Source organism: Callithrix jacchus, chromosome 7 (genome assembly GCF_049354715.1).
Source record: "Callithrix jacchus isolate 240 chromosome 7, calJac240_pri, whole genome shotgun sequence".
NCBI classification, from domain to species: domain Eukaryota; kingdom Metazoa; phylum Chordata; class Mammalia; order Primates; family Cebidae; genus Callithrix; species Callithrix jacchus.
The window spans coordinates 83,615,496-83,632,508 of NC_133508.1; the positions used below are offsets into that span (position 1 = coordinate 83,615,496).

Genomic DNA, 17,013 nt, shown 5'->3' on the forward strand with positions numbered 1-17,013 from the left:
AAATATTTATGAATGAATTTTTTTCTACATAGCTCATTTGAATGATTTTTTTAAAAAAATTATAGATTCACGGGGTACATGTACATGTTTGTTACATGGATTTATTGTGTGATGCTGGGGTTTGGTCTTCTAGTGTGTATAATCATTTTTATCTCCCACTTGCAAGTGAGAACTGTTTGGAAAACTCTGCCTCTACCTTGAAAGCTCTCTCTCTCTCTCTTCCCCACCCCCACAAAGAGGCTCTCTTATTTTTACAAACTGCCCTGGCCTTCTCGCCGCCGCAGCCACCTCCCACCGCTTCTGCCTTATCAGCACTCCCCCCGCCGCTTCTGCCTCATCAGCACTCCCCAGTTTCCCGCCGCCCGCCCGGTTTATGTGGTATTTTATCTCCCACTTGCAAGTGAGAACATATGGAGTTAGTTCTGTTAGGATAATGGCTTCCAGCCACACTCACTTCACTGTGAAGCACATGATTTTGTTCTTCTTTAATGGCTGTATAGTATCCCACGGTGTATATATACTACATTTTCTTTATCCAGTTCATCACTGATGGACCTGTAGGTTGATTCTCTGACTTTCCTATTATGAATAGTGTTGTCATAAGCATATGAGGGCAGGCGTCTTTTCCTTTGGGTAAATATGCAGAAGTGAGATTGCTGGATCAAATGGTAGTTCTATTTTTAGTTATCTGAGAAATTTCCAGACTGTTTTCCATAGGGGCTGAACTAACTTACATTCCCACAAATGGTGGATAAGCATTCCTTTTTCTCTGCATTCTCACCAACATCTGGTTTTTTTTTTGACTTTTTAGTAATAGCCATTCTGACTGATGTGAGATGGCATCTCATCGTGTTTTTAATGTACATTTCTTTAATGATTATTGATGTTACACATTTTTTCATACATGTTGGCTGCATGTATGTCTTCTTTTGAGAAACACTTGTTCATGTCATTTGTCCACTTTTTAATTGTGTGTGTGTGTGTGTGTTATTTAAATTCCTTATAAATTCTAGATATCAGTCCTTTGCTGCTTGCATAATTTGCAAATATTTTCTCCTATTCTGTAGGTTGTCCTTTTACTCTGTTGATTGTTTCTTTTGCTGTGCAGAAGGTCTGTAGTTTAATTAAGTCCCATTTGTCTATTTTTGTTTTGGTTACATTTGCTTTCAAGTTTAGTCATACATTCTTTGCCTAGGCCAGAAGAGTTTCCCCTAGGTTTTTTCCTAGAACTTTTGTAGTTTCAGGCCTTTACATGTAAGTCTTTTATCCATCTTTAATTATTTTTTTCTCCTATGGTAAGAGGTAGGGTTCCATTTTAATTATTCTGCATATGGATAGGCAGTTTTCTTCACATCATTTATTGAATAGGGTGTCCTTTCCCCATTGTTTATTTTTGTTGACTTTGTCCAAGATCAGTTGGTTGTAGGTTTGTGGCTTTATTTCTGGGTTCTCTATTCTGTTTCAGTGACCTATACATCTATTTTTGTTCCAGTACCATGCTGTTTTTGTTACTATAGTCTTGTAGTATAGTTTCAAGTTGATAATATAATGTCTCTGGCTTTGTTCTTTTTGCTTAGGATTGCCTTGACTATTCAGGCTTACTTTTGGTTCCATATGAATTTGAAAATTGTTTTTTTTCTAATTCTATGAAAAATGACTTGGTAATCTGATAAGAATCATGATGAATCTGTAGACTGCTTTGGGCAGTATGGTTATTTTAACAATACTGGTTCCTCCTATCCATGAACTCAGAATGTTTTTTCATTTGTTTGTGTCATCTACGATTTATTTCATCTATGTTTTGTAGTTATCCTGGCAGGACCTTTCAGTTCCTTGGTTAAATATTTCTAGTAGTTTTATTTTTCTTGTGGTGATTGTTAAGTGTGATTGGGTTATTTTTAAATTATATTTTTATTTTTGATTTGTATAAGTAGAATACAGGTGTATACATTTATGGGGTGCACCTCAAGTATTTATTATTTCTTTGTGTTATAAACATTGCAATTAAACTCTTTTGGTTATTTTAAAATGTACAATAGATTATTATTGACGCTAGTCACCTTGTTATGCATTCTAATTCTAGATTTATTCATTCTATCTCACTGTATTTTTGTACCCATTAACCACACCAACTTTTCCCTCCAAACCTCTGAACTATCATTTTACTCTCTGTCTCTATGAGTTCAATTGTTTTAATTTTTAGCTCTTACAAATGAGTAAGAACATACTAAGTTTTTCTTTCTGTGCCTGACTTATTTCACTTAACATAATGTGCCTCCAGTTTCAGATGAAACTGTCTATGTTCTTGCAAATGACAGGATCTGATTTGTTTTATGGTTGAATAGTACTCCATTGTGTATATGTACCACATTTTCTTTATACATTCATCTCTTGATGGACCCATAGGTTGTTTCCTAATCTCAGTGATGGTGGATAGCGCTGCAATAAACATGGGAGTGCAAATATCTCTTTGATATACTGATTTTCTTTCTTTTAATTATATACCTAGTAGTGGGACTGCATCATACTGTAGCTCTATTTTTAGTTTTTTGAGGAACTATACTGTTCCATACTGTTCTTCATAGTGGTTGTGCTAATTTACATCCTCAGCAACAGTGTATGAGAGTTCCTTTTTCTCCATATTCTCACCAGCATTCATTATTGCCTGTCTTGAATAAAAGCCATTTTTAACTAGGGCAAGATGATATCTCATTATCATTTTGATTTGCATTTGCCTGATGATCAATGATGTTGAGCAACTTTTCATATGTCTGTTTGCCTTTTGCATGTCTTCTTCTGAGAAATATCTAGATACTTTTTGCTTATTTTAAAATTGGATATTTAGGTTTTTTTTTCTATTGAGTTTTTTGCACTCCTTATATATTCTGGTTATTAATCCCTTGTCAGATGAATAGTTGCAAATATTTTCTCTCATTCTGTGGTTTGTTTATTCACTTTGTTGATTGTTTTTCTTATTGTGCAGAAGCTTTTAAACTGGACATGATCCTATTTGTCCATTTTCGCTTGGGTTGCCTGTGATCATGGGCTATTACTCAAGATATCTTTGCTCGAAACAATGTCCTAGCATGCTTCCTCAATGTTTCCTTTTAGTAGTTTCATAATTTAAAGTCTTAGATTTAAGACTTTAATCCATTTTGATTTGATTTTTGTATATGGGGAGAGAGAGGAGTCTAGTTTCCTTCTTCTGCATATGGATATTCAGTTTTCTCAGAACCATTTATTGAAGACACTGTCTTTTCCCCCAGTGTATGTTCTTGGCATCTTTGTCCAGAAAAAAAAAGAGTTCACTGTAGATGTAGGGATTTATTTCTGGGTTCTCTATGCTGTTCTATTGCCCTCTGTGTCTTTTTTTTTTTTTTTTTTTTTTGGTGCCAGAACCATGCTGCTTTGGTAATTATCACTCTGTGGTATAATTTGAAGTCAGGTAATGTGATTCCTCTAGTTTTGTTCTTTTTGCTTAGGATAACTTTGACTATTCTGCATTTTCTGTGGTTTCCTATAAGTGTTAGGATTTTTTTTCTATTTATGTGAAGAATATCATTGATATTTTGATAGTGATTGCATTGGATTTGGAGATTGCTTTGAGTAGTATAACATGTTAACAATATTGATTCTTCCAATCCATGAACATGAACTGTCTTTCCATTTTTTTGTGTGTTGTCTTCAATTTCTTGTGTCAATATTTTATAATTTTCATTGTAGAGATTTTTCACTTCTTTGATTAATTCCTAGGTATTTTATTCTATTTGGAGCTGCTGCAAATGGGGTTACATTCTTGATTTCTTTTTCAGATTATTCACTTTGGCATATAGAAATGGTACTCTTTTTTGTATGTTGATTTGTATCCTGCAACTTTACTGAGTTTTTTTTTTTTTTTAAATCAGTTCTAATAGTTTCTTGGTGGAGTCTTTAGTTCTTTCCAAATGTAAGAGCATATCATCTGCAAACAAGGGTAATTTGACTTCTTTCTTTCCAGTTTGGATGCCCTTTATTTCTTTCTCTTGTCTGATTGTTCTATCTAGGACTTCCAGTACTACATTGAATAACTGTGGTAAAAGTGGGGCATCCTTGTCTTGTTGCAGGTCTTAAAAAATTGTTGTGGTTTTTATTTTTTTATTGTTTCACTTTTAGTCTTTCTACTCAAGATGTGAATAGTTTATATATTACAGTTACAGTTAAGTTACAATAACTTAAGCAATTATTTAATAATTAAGCAACAATTAGCTTATTTTCTTTCTAATTGAAGAACTATCTTTAGCATTTCTTGGTGCCAGGTCTGCTGTTGATGAAATACCTTAGCTTTCGTTTGGGAAAGTCTTTATTTGTCCTTCATATGTCAATGACATTTCCACTGGATATAGATTCGACAATAAAATGTTATTTTCCTCCAGCACTTGAAATATGTCATGCCATTCTCTCTTGGCCTGTAATGTTTCCACTGATAAGACTCCTAGTGGATATATTGAAGTTCCATGTATATTAGGTTTTTTTTTCTTTTGCTGCTTTTAGGATCCTTTCTTTATCCTTGACTTTTGGAAGTTTTATTATTAAATGTCTTGAAGTAGTCTTATTTGTGTTACATCTGCTTGATGTTTGATAACCTTCTTCTAGTTGAATATCGATATTATTTTCTAGGTTTGGGAAGTTCTCTGTCACTATCATTTTGAATAAACTTTTACCTCAGTCTCTCTCTATACCTTCTCTTTAAGGCCAATAACTCTCAGCTTTTCTGATTTGAGCCTATTTTCTCAATCATGCAGGTATGCTTTATTCTTTTTTTCTTTTGTCTCCTCTCACTGTGTACCTTCAAATAGCCTGTCTTTAACCTCACTAATTGTTTCTTCTGCTTCATCAATCCTGCTATTAAAAGACTCTGATGCATTCCTCGGTATGTCAACTGCAGTTTTTTAGCTCCAGAATTTATGCTTGATTCTTTTAAATTATTTCAATCTCTTTGTTAAATTTATCTGATGGGATTTTGAATTTTTTCATTGAGCTTTTTAAAAATAGCTACTTCGAATTCTCTGTCAGAAATGTCAGATATCTGTATCTCTCCAGGATTGGTCACTGGAGCCTTATTTAGCTTATTTGGTGAGGTCGTGTTTTTGTGGGTGGTGTCCATGTGTGTGGATGTTTGTCAGCATTTGGGCATTGAAGAGTTAGGTATTTATTGTAGTCGCCACAGACTGGGCTTGTTTCTACCCATCTTTCTTGGGAAGACTCTCCAGGTATTTAAAGAGACTTGGCTGTTGTCATCTAAGCCTTTGGTCACTGCAGCTATATCTACTTTAGGGGGCATCCCAAACACAGTAATGCTGTGGCTCTTGAAGACTCTAGAGGCACTGCCTTAGTGGTCTTGCATAGGATCCAGGTGAATTTCCTGGATTACCAGGCAGAGTCTCCGGTTTTCTTCCCTTCCTTTCCCCAAACAAACAGAGTCTGTGTGTTTTGAGCTACTTGGAGTCGGGGAAAGGTTGATGCAAGCACTCCCTTGGCCACCACTGCTGGGACTGTGCTGGGTCAGAACTGAAGCCAGTACAGTACCCTGTGGTGAATATTTCTTGGTTTCTGCTGCTGTTTATTCGAGGCCAAGGGCTTTTTAGTCAGCTGGTGGTTAGTCCTACCAGAACTGTATCTTTCCATTCAGTGCAGCAGATTCCCTTCTGGCCAAAGGTGGGTCTAAAAATGTCCAGGAGCTATGACCTGGAATGAGAGCTTCAAGACTCTGCTTGGTGCTTTATTTTACTTTGGTTGAACTGGTATCCAAGTTGCATGACAAAGTTTGCTTTACTGTTCTCTCTCCTCCTGGACCTACAAGTGGCACTGCCTGGAGTTGAGGGATGAGTGATGCAAGCACTCCATTGGCCACCCCAGCTGGTGTCTCACTAGGTCACATGCACTCCAAGTCCACTGGCTCTGATCCCAGCACAGCATGAGGACTTCCCCAGGAATTGCAGTGTTTGTGGCCTAGACTGCCTTTCAAATTTCTTTAGGGCTCTAGAGGACTTTAGCCCATGTTGGTAGGATTAGCTGGAACTCATCTTCTGACCACTGAGATGGGTGATTCCCCTTTGACTAGGGCTGGTCTTAATGATCCCTCCATGGGTGTCAGCTGAGTTCTGCCTTGTGTTGCTTTCCACTGTGGCAAGTCAGAACTGAGTTCCAATGCAAAAATCCCACAATGCTTTGCTTTCCTTCTCCCAAGAACATAGACTTTCTCTGTGCCACAGTACCAGCAGGGGATGAGGAGGGTAGGTAGGTAATGCAGACAATGCAAGACTGTCTTTCCTACCTGCTTCAGTGCCTCTTTCCATGATATGATGCTAAAATCAAGCACTGTGATTTTTAGTACACCTAAGTTTTGTTTTTTCTAAAGGTGTTTCTTGTGTGAATAGTTGTTCAACACGGTGCTTCTGTGGAACAGATGGTCACTGGAGAGTTCTATTTAGCAATCTTGCTTTACCTCCTTTCCAGAATTGAGTTCTTGGCTTGATTCTAAGCTTGAATGCTGTTTGTGTATAGAAATGCAATTAATTTTTGTGTATTAATTTTTTTTTTTTGAGTTGGAGTTTCACTCCTGTTGCCCAGGCTGGAGTCCAATGGCACAATCTTGGCTCACCACAATCTCCGCCTCCTGGGTTCAAGTGATTCTCCTGCCTCAGCCTCCTGAGTAGCTGGGATTACAGGCATATGCCACCATGCCTAATTTTGTATCTTTAGTAGAGATGGGGTTTTCTTATGTTGGTCGGGCTGGTCTTGAACTCCCGACCTTAGGTGATCCACCCGCCTGGGCCTCCCAAAGTAATTGTAAGTGTAAGCCACCATGCCTAGCTGCATTAATTGTTTCATTATTGCGATTGTTTTTGGGGAAAAGGTGGTGGTTGGTTACATGGATAAGTTCTTTAGTGGTGACTTCTGAGATTTTGGTGAACCTATCACCTGAGCAGTGAACACTGTACTCAATAGGCAGTCTTTTATCCCTCACCCACCTTCTGCACTTTCCCTGAGTCCCCAGGGTCCATTGTGTCATTCTTATGCCTTTGCATCCTCATAGCATAGAAAACTTATAAGTTCTCATTTATAAGTAAGAACATATGATGTTTGGTTTTCCATTTCTGAGTTACTTCACTTAGAATAATGGTACCCAATTACATCCGGGCTGCTGTCAATGCCATTATTTTGCTCTTTTTATGGCTGAATAGTATTCTATGGTATATATACATATATCACAATTGCTTTTTTTTATTATAATTTAAGTTCTGGGGTACATGTGCAGATCTCACAGGATTAGGCATACACATACCATGGTGATTTGCTGCATCCATCCCCCCATCATCTGCATTAGGTATTTCTTCTAATGTTATTCTTCCTCAATCTCCCCGACCCCCTACTAACCTTCCCCTAGGTCCCCCTCCCCTAAAAGGCCCTGGTGTGTGATGCTCCCTCCCTGTGTCCATGTGTTCTCATTGTTCAACACCCACTTATAAATGAGAACATGTAGTGTTTGGTTTTCTGTTCTTGTGCCAGTTTGCTGAGATGATGGTTTCCAGCTTCATCCACGTCTCTGCAAAGGACATAAACGCGTCATTTTTTATGGCTGCATAGTATTCCACAGTGTAAACGTGCCACATTTTCTTTATCCAGTCTATCGTTGGTGGGCATTTGGGTTGGTTCCAAGTATTTGCTATTGTAAAGAGTGCCACAGCGAACATATGTGTGCATGTGTCTTTATAATAGAATGATTTATAATCCTTTGGGTATATACCCACTAATGGGATTGCTGGGTCAAATGGTATTTCTATTTCTAGACTCTTGAAGAAATGCCACACTGTCTTCCACAATGGTTGAACTAATTTACACTCCCAACAACAGTATAAAAGCATTCCTATTTCTCCACACCCTCTTCAGCATCTGTCTCCAGATTTTTTTAATGATCTCCATTCCAACTTGTGTGAGATGGTATCTCAATGTGGCTTTGATTTGCATTTCTCTGATGACCAGTGATGATGAGCATTTTTTCATATGTTTTTTGGCTGCATAAATGTCTTCTTTGGAAAAGTGTCTGTTCATATCCTTTGCCCACTTTTTGATGGGGTTGTTTTTTTCTTGTAAATTTATTTAAGTTTTTTGTAGATTCTGGTTATTAGCCCTTTGTCAGATGGGTAGATTGCAAAAAAATGTTTCCCATTCTGTTGTTGCTGGTTCACTCTACTGATTGTTTCTTTTGCTGTGCAGAAGCTCTTAGTTTAATTAGATCCCATTTGTCAATTTTGGCTCTTGTTGCCATTGCTTTTGATGTTTTAGTCATGAAGTCCTTGCCTATGCCTATGCCCTGAATGGTACTGCCTAGGTTTTCTTCTAGGGTTTTTATGGTGTTAGGTCTTATATTTAAATCTTTAATCAATCTTGAGTTAATTTTTGTATAAGTTGTAAGGAAGGGGTCCAGTTTCAGATTTCTGCATATCGCTAATCACTTTTCCCAATATCATTTATTAAACAGGGAATCCTTTCCCCATTGCTTGATTTTGTCAGGTTTATCAAAGATCAGGTGGTTGTAGATGTGTGTCATTAATTATGAGGACTCTGTTATGTTCCATTGGTCTATATCTCTGTTTTGGTACCAGTTCCATGCTGTTGTGGTTACTGCAGCCTTGTAGTATAGTTTGAAGTCAGGTAGCATGATGCCTCAGCTTTGTTGTTTTTGCTTAGGATTGTCTTGGCTATGTGAGCTCTTTTTTGATTTCATATGAAGTTTAAGGTGTTTTTTTCCAGTTCTGCGAAGAAGGTCAATGGTGGCTTGATGGGGATAGCACTGAATCTACAAATTACTTTGGGCAGTCTGGCCATTTTAACGATATTGAGTCTTCCTAACCATGAGCATGGAATGTTTTTCCGTCTGTTTGTGTCGTCTCTTATTTCCTTGAGCAGTGGTTTGTAGTTCTCCTTGAAGAGGTCCTTCATGTCCTTTGTTAGTTGTATTCCTAGGTATTTTATTCTCTTTGTAGCAATTATGAATGGAAGTTCACTCATGATTTGGCTCTCTGTTAGTCATAAATAGCTTTTATTATTTTGAGATATGTTCCATTGATACCTAGTTTATTGAGCGTTTTTATCATAAAGTGCTGCTGAATTTTGTTGAAGGCCTTCTCTGAATCTATTGAGATGATCATGTGGTTTTTGTCTTTGGTTCTGTTTATGTGATGGATTACGTTTATACATTTGCATATGTTGAATGAGCCTTGTATCCCAGGAATGAAGCTGACCTGATCATAATGGATAAGCTTTTTTATGTGCTGTTGGATTCAGTTTGCCAGTATTTTATTGAAGATTTTTGCATCAATGTTCCTCATAAATATTGGCCTGAAGTTTTCTTTTTCTGTTGTGTCTCTGCTAGGTTTTGGTATCAGGATGATGTTGGTCTCATAAAACGAGTTAGGGAGGATTCCCTCTTTTTGTATTGTCTGGAATAGTTTCAGAAGGAATGGTACCAGCTCCTCTTAGTATGTCTTGTAGAATTCAGCTGTGAACCCATCTGGTCCTGGACTTTTTTTTGGTTGATATGCTATTAATTGCTGCTTCAACCTCAGACCCTATTATTGGTCTATGCAGGGATTCAGGTTCTTCCTGGGTTAGTCTTGGGAGGATGTAAGTGTCCAGGAATTTATCCATTTCTTCTAGATTTTCTGGTTATTTGTGTAGACGTGTTTATAGTATTCTCTAACGGTAGTTTGTATTTCTGTGGGATCGCCTTTAACATTTTCTATTGAATCTATTTTATTTTTCTCTCTTTTGTTCTTTATTAGTCTGGCCAGTAGTCTATTTATTTTGTTGATCTTTTCAAAAATCCAGCTCCTGGATTCATTTATTTTTTGCAGGGTTTTTGTGTCTCTATCTCCTTCAGTTCTGCTCTGATCTTAGTTATTTCTTGTCTTCTGTTAGCTTTTGAATTTGTTTGAACTTGCTCCTCTATTTCTTTCAATTGATATATTAGGGTGTTGATTTTAGATCTTTCCACATTTCTCTTGTGGGCATTTAGTGCTCTAAGTTTTCCTCTACACACTGCTTTAAGTGTGTCCCAGAGATTCTGGTACATTGTGTCTTCATTCTTACTGTTTTCAAAGTACATCTTTATTTCTGCCTTAATTTCATTATCTATTCAGTAGTAATTTGGGTTTCCATAGAGTTGTGTGGTTTTGAGTGAGTTTCTTAATCCTGAGTTCTAATTTGATTGCACTGTGGTCTGAGAGACTGTTTGTTATGATTTCTTTTCTTTTGCATTTCTGAGGAGTGTTTTACTTCCAATTATGTGGTCAATTTTAGAATAAGTGTGATGTGGTGCTGAGAAGAATGTATATTCTGTGTATTTAGAGTGGAGAGTTCTGTAGATGTCTATTAGGTCCACTTGGTTCATAGCTTGGTTCAAGTCCTGGACATCTTTGTTTATTTATTTTCTGTCTCATTATCTGTCTAATATTGACAGTGGAGTATTAAAGTCTCCCACTATTATTATATGGGAGTCTAAGTCTCTTTGTAGGTCTCTAAGAACTTGCTTTATGAATCTGGGTGCTCCTGCATTAAGTGCATATATATTAAGGATAGTTAGCCTTTTTGTTGCATTGATCCCTTTACCATTATGTAATATCTTTCTTCATCTGTAAAAAAAATCTTCGTTGGCTTAAAGTCTGTTTTATCAGAAAGTAGGATTGTAACCCCTGCTTCTTTTCACTTTCCATTTCCTTGGTAAATCCTCCTCCATCCCTTTATTTTGAGCCTATGTGTGTCTTTGCACATGAGATTGGTATCTTGAATACGGCATACCAATGAATCTTGACTTATACAATTTGCTGATCTGTGTCTTTTAACTGGGGCATTAAGCCCATTTACCATTTAAGGTTAATATATTTATGTGTGAATTTGATCCTGTCATCATGATGTTAGCTGGTTATTTTGCACATTAGTTGATGCAGTTTCTTCATAGTGTCATTGATCCTTCTATTTTGGTGTGTTTTTGGAGTGGCTGGTGCTAGTTTTTTCTCTTTTCCATATTTAGTGCTTTCTTCAGGAGCTCTTACAAGGCAGGCTGGTGGTGACAAAATCTCTCAGCATTTGCTTGTCTGTAAAAAATTTTATTTCTCCTTCACTTATGAAGCTTAGCTTGGCTGAATATGAAATTTTGGGTTGAATATTCTTTTCTTTAAGAATGTTGAATATTGGCCCCCATTCTCTTCTGGCTTGTAGGGTTTCTGTAGAGAGATCCACTGTTAGTCTGATGGGCTTTTCTTTGTAGATAACCCGACCTTTATCTCTGGCTGCCCTTAGCATTTTTTACTTCATTTCAACCTTGAAGGATCTGACAATTACTTGTCTTGGGGTGGCTCTTCTCGAGGAGTATCATGATGTTTTCTACATTTTCTGAATCTGAATGTTGGCCTGTCTTGCTAGGTTGTGGAAGTTCTTCTGGACAATATCCTGAAGAATGTTTTCCAACTTGGTTCCATTTTCCCCGTCACTTTCAGGAACCCCAGTCAATCATAGGTTTGGTCTTTTTACATAGCTCCATATTTCTTCAAGACTTTGTTCACTTATTTTCAATTTTTTTTCTAATCTTGTCTTCATTCTTTATTTCAGTAGTTGATTTTCAATCTCTGATGTTCTTTCTTCCACTTGATTGTTTCAGCTACTGATACTTGTGTATGCTTCACAAAGTTCTTGTGCTGTTTTCAGCTCTATCATGTCATTTATGTTCTTTTTTAAACTGGTTATTCTAGTTAGTAGTTCCTGTAACCTTTTGTCAAAGTTTTTAGCTTTTTTGCATTGGGTTAGAACATGCTTCAGTATTAGCTCAGAGGAGTTTGTGATTACCCGCTTTCTGAAGTCTGCTTCTGTGAATCCATCAAACTCATTTTCTGTCTTGCCTGCTGGCTCTGAAGAGAGCAGCGGATCCTGGCAAGGAGGCTTCTACCAACACAGCACTTGCGCTATGCTAAGGGACAGATTGCCTCCTCAAGTGTGTCTCTGATCCCTGTGCCTCCTGACTGAGAGAGATCTTCCTACCAGGGTTGACAGACACCTCAGACAGGAGAGTTCTGGTTGGCATCAGGCTGGTGCCCCGCTAGGATGAAGCTTCCAGAGGAAGGAGCAGAAAACAATCTTTGCTGTTCCATAGCCTCCGCTGATGATACTCAGGCAAATAGGGTCTGCAATGGACCTCCAAAAAACTTCATCAGACCTATAGAAGAGGGGCATGACTGTTAGAAGAAAAACTAACAAATAGACTATCAGACTAATAGTGGATCTCTGTACAGTTTTGTGCCCTTGCTGGAGAGGAGTTGTGATCATTTGGAGAAGAGGCATTCTGGTTTTTTGGAATTTTCAGCATTTTTGCACTGTATTTTCCTCATCTTCATGGATTTGTGTACCTTTGATCTTTGAGTCTGATGAACTTTGGATGGTGTTTCTGTGTGGGAGTTGTTTTTGTTGATGTTAATGTTATTGCTTTCTGTTTGTTAGTTTTTCTTCTAACAATCAGGCTCCTCTTCTGTAGGTCTGCTGCAGTTTGTTGGAGATCCATTCCAGACCCTGTTTGCCTGGATATCACCAGTGGAGGCTGCAGAACAGCAGAGATTGCTTTCTGATCCTTCCTCTGGAAGCTTCATCCTAGAGGGGCGCCAGCCTGATGCCAGCCAGAGCTCTCCTGTATGAGGTGTCTGTCAACCCCTGTTGGAAGGTCTCTCCCAGCCAGGAGGCACAGGGGTCAGGGACCCACTTGAGGAGGCAGTCTGTCCCTTAACAGAGCTCAAGTGCTGTGTTGGTAGAACCCTCCTTGTCAGGATCCACTGCTGTCTTCAGAGCCAGTAGGCAGGAAAGTTAAGTCCACTGAAGCTATGCCCACAGCCACCCCTTTCCCTAAATGCTTTATCTCAGTGAGATGGGAGTTTTATCTATAAGCCCCTGACTGTGGCTGCTGCCTTTCTTTCAGAGATGCTCGGCCCAGTGAAGAGGAATCTAGAGAGGCAGACTGGTTACAGCCACTTTCCTGCACTGTGTTGAGTTTTGTCCAGTTAGACCTTTCAGGCCTTTTTAGTGCTATCAGGGGAAAACCGCCTACCCAAGCCTTAGTAATGGCAGACTTCCTTCCCTCAACCTAGCTTGATCATCCCAGGTTGACTTTAGACTGCTGTGCTATCAGTGGGAATTTTAAGCCAGTTGTTAGTAGCTTCCTGGGCTGTGTTGAAATGGAACTCCCTGAGCAAGACCACTTGGCTCCCTGGCTTCAGTCCCCTTTCCAGGGGAGTGAACAGTTCTGTCTTCCTGGGGTTCCCCACTAGGGCATGAAAAAAATCCTGTGAAGCTAGCTAAGTGTCTGCCCAAAAAATCCAGTGCAGCTAGCTCAGTGTCTGTCCAAACAGCCACATAGTTTTGTGCTTGAAACCCAGGGCCCTGCTGGTATAGTCACATGAGGGAATCTCCTGGTCTACAGACTGCAAAAACCATAGGAAAAACATAGTATCTGGGCTGAATAGCACAGTCCCTCATGGCTTCCCTTGGCTGGGAAAGGGAGACCCCCCCCACCCCACTCCTTGCACTTTCTGGGTGAGGCAATTGCCCACCCTGCTTCTGCGTGCCCTCAGTTGGCTGCACTCACTGCTTTACTAGTCCCAAAGAGATAAACAGGGTACCTCAGTTGGAAATGCTTTTGCCTTCTGTATTGGTCTCACCGGGAGCTGCAGATCAGAGTGGTTGCTATTTGGCCTTCTTGGCAGCAGATCCTACAGTGTTTTACAGCCATCATCATTACCTATTTCTGAAAGGTTTTAATCAGTCTAAAGAAGCTCTGTGATCATTAAATGATAACTCTGCCTTCTCCCAGCCTAATCTATTGTTCTTCTCTAATCTATTTTGTCTAATCTATGAATGTGCCTAATCTACTACTTAGGAGTGGAAATATGATATTTTTCCTTTTATGTCTGTCAAATTTTACTTATGCTGTTATCACTGTCATTCCTACTGTAGCATATATCAGAACTTCATTCTTTTTTATGACTGAATAATATTCCACTGTCCGTATATCATACATTGTGAACCCATTCATCTGTTGAAGGATACTTGGGCTCTTCAAGCTGATAAATATTGTGAATAATGCTGCTGTGAACATTGGCTTACAAAGATTTGTTCAAACTCCTGCTTTCAATTCCATTGGGTATACATCCGAAAGTGGAATTGCTGGGTCCCATGGAAATTGTGATTTTATTTTTCTGAGGAACTACAGATTGGTTTTGTAAATTGGCTATACCAATTTACATTCAACAGCAATTCATAGAAGTTTCAATTTCTTCATATCCTGTCCAATATTTCATATTTTCCACTAAAAAATTATAGCCTTTCTAAAGGGTGTGAAGTGGTATCTCACTGTGGTTTTGATTCAGTGACTAATGAAGTTGAGCATCTTTCCAGGTGTACTTATGTATCACTTGTATATTTTCTTTGCAGAAGTTTCTGTTGAAGTCCTTTGAATGTTTGAATGATTTTGAATGGGATTGTATTACTTTGTTGTTGCATATTGGAGTGCTGTATATGTTCTTATTTGATTTGTGAATATATTCTGCCATTCTGTGGGCTGTTTTTCAACCCTTCTATTCATTTCTTTTTCACTTTGTATATGGTGTACGTAAAGGTTCAACATCATTCTTTTACATATGAATATTCAGATTCCCCTCCTTATGTACCTTCTCTATCTTTTTGGTCACTCTGAGGTCTCCACCTCCCCTATTGCAATGAGACTTTCACTTACATAATTTGCTTCCTCTTCTTCTTTTCAGCCAGGTATTAAGGGTAGTATTGGGAGTGGGTGCTCACTTTCCTGTGCTTTTTGAGCATGGCCAGCATGAGCCCTTGTAAATGCCCTGATGCCAAGGGATTGGCCGACCTTCCTGCCCGTGATGTTCCCAGGTCACTCTCCTCTCAGAATTTCTCCATCTCCCTCCAATCCTGGCTGACCACAGCCATCCCCTTTCCTGCCCCTTCTCAGAGCAGGACTGAATTAATTCAATGACTAGGGAACTCAGGGGACTTGGAGGGAGGTCCTATTTGCAGGCATAAACCAGAAGAGAAGCTCCTTCAGGGTAACAGAATGGGCTTTTAGACCTCAGGCAGAAGAAGATCTCTCCATGGCATCCAAGGTCTTGGGCTAGGAATGAGCAGTGTTTGGGAGGAACACCTGGGTTCAGATCTGGGAAGAGAAGCAAGGCCTACATTAAGAGAGGCTGGGACAATCAAGCTGGACACTAGCCCAGGGGTAGTACCTGGGGCCCGGGTGCTGGAACAGGGCCCAGTGTCAGCAGGACCAGCACTCAGGCAGTCATCAAGAGGTGGAGAGGTTAAGGATGCCCCTGCCTCATCAGGGTGGCTAGCCAGGGAGGCAGAGGACAACCAAGAAGTTGTGCTGTTGGGAAGGAGTTGCTTAGGGTCTGATGACCTCTTCCACCAGCCAGATCCATTTGCCTACCTGGAGTCCTCCCACCCCTGACTGGACAGCTGCCCACTCCATGAGCTTCCTCAGAAGCCTGAAGGTTCCATATGTGAAAAAGGTTGACAGGTGCCTGGTGATGTTGCTAGGCTGGGGTTTCTTTCCACACCTCACTGGTACTGTGAAGAGCTGAAATCACAAGACTAGGCCTTTGAGGCTTTCCTGCTCAGCTCAGTGCCACCTCACTATGGCTGGGATGTGGTGTGTTCCTAACCAAACTCCTGAAACCTTGATCCCTAATGCAGCAGTGCTGGGAGGTGGGTCCTAGTGGCAGATGTTTGGATCATGGGGACAGATCCTTTATGAATACATTAGTGCTCCCTTCCACCTTACAGGTTGAGTTTTTGCTATATATGGAATGGACGGGTTTCCAAGACATTGGGATCAAAACAGAATCTTGCTTCCTTAATCTCTCTCCTGCTTCCTCCGTCACTATGCAATCTCAGCACGTGCCACTCCCCTTTTTCTTTCTGCCATGAGTAGAAGCTGCATGAGGCTTTCATCAGATTGAACTGCCAAAACTTCAACTTTTCAGCCACCAGATCATGAGTCAAATAAACCTCTCTTCTGGATCAATTACCCAGCCTTGGGTATTCTGTTATAGTAACAAAACACACCAAGACAGGCCCTTAGTTCAGCCCTGCTGTGACTCATCTTGATCTAAATCTTGAATGGAATGGAGGCCTGGAGTCTTTTCCCTGTAGTTGTGAGCCTCTCCCTCTGACCTCCTAGAGAAATATCCTTTGTCTAAACTCAGCTACCATGGGAGCCCCATGAGCTGGACAGGGTGTGGGCACCAGGGGAGACGTGTCATGAGGCTGTGTGCAGAGGGGTGGGTCAAGTCAGGCCCTGATAGGGTTCTGGCACCAATGGGCACACATCTCCCTTTTCCCTCCTCCTCAGTAGGGATTTATCTCCTCTGTCTTTTTTCACCCTTGGTGTCTCCTCTTCTAACCCTATCTCCTTCCATGTGAAGCTGGACAAAGCATGCAAGCTTGTGAACCTTATTCTAGAGAGAGGGGAAGATACAGGGGTTGTCCGACTGACAATCACATAGGCAAGTAGGTACCATATAGAAGAGATTTAGATGGACACATTGGGTGACAATCAGGTAGGGGCTGTGCTAAGATGAACAATGGGTCTCCATGTTGTCCATATCCTTATTCATGAAACCTGTGATTATGGGACTGTACATGTCACAATGGACTCTTGAGATGTAAGTAATGGATCTTGAGGTGGTGACATTATCTTTGATTATATGACTGAACTTGATGTAACCACGTGGGTCCTTATAAAAGGAAAAGAGATGTGAAGACAGAGAGAGAGAGATTTGGAGATGTTGTTCGCTTTAAAGAGGAAGGAGGGGACAGTACCAAGGAATGCAAAAAAGGCAGCTCTGGAGCTGAAAAGCCAAGGGGTAGGGCTCTCCCTGAGACCTTCTGGAGGGGTTTGGTCTTGTCCAGAAC

General features: G+C 39.8%; 1 protein-coding gene across 1 annotated transcript in view; it reads left to right on the forward strand.

Annotated features, from left to right (window-relative positions):
* CYP4X1 (cytochrome P450 family 4 subfamily X member 1) overlaps nt 1-17,013 on the forward strand; it is a 266,175-nt gene that overhangs the window by 140,336 nt on the left and 108,826 nt on the right. The gene's annotated exons all lie outside the window — the stretch shown is intronic.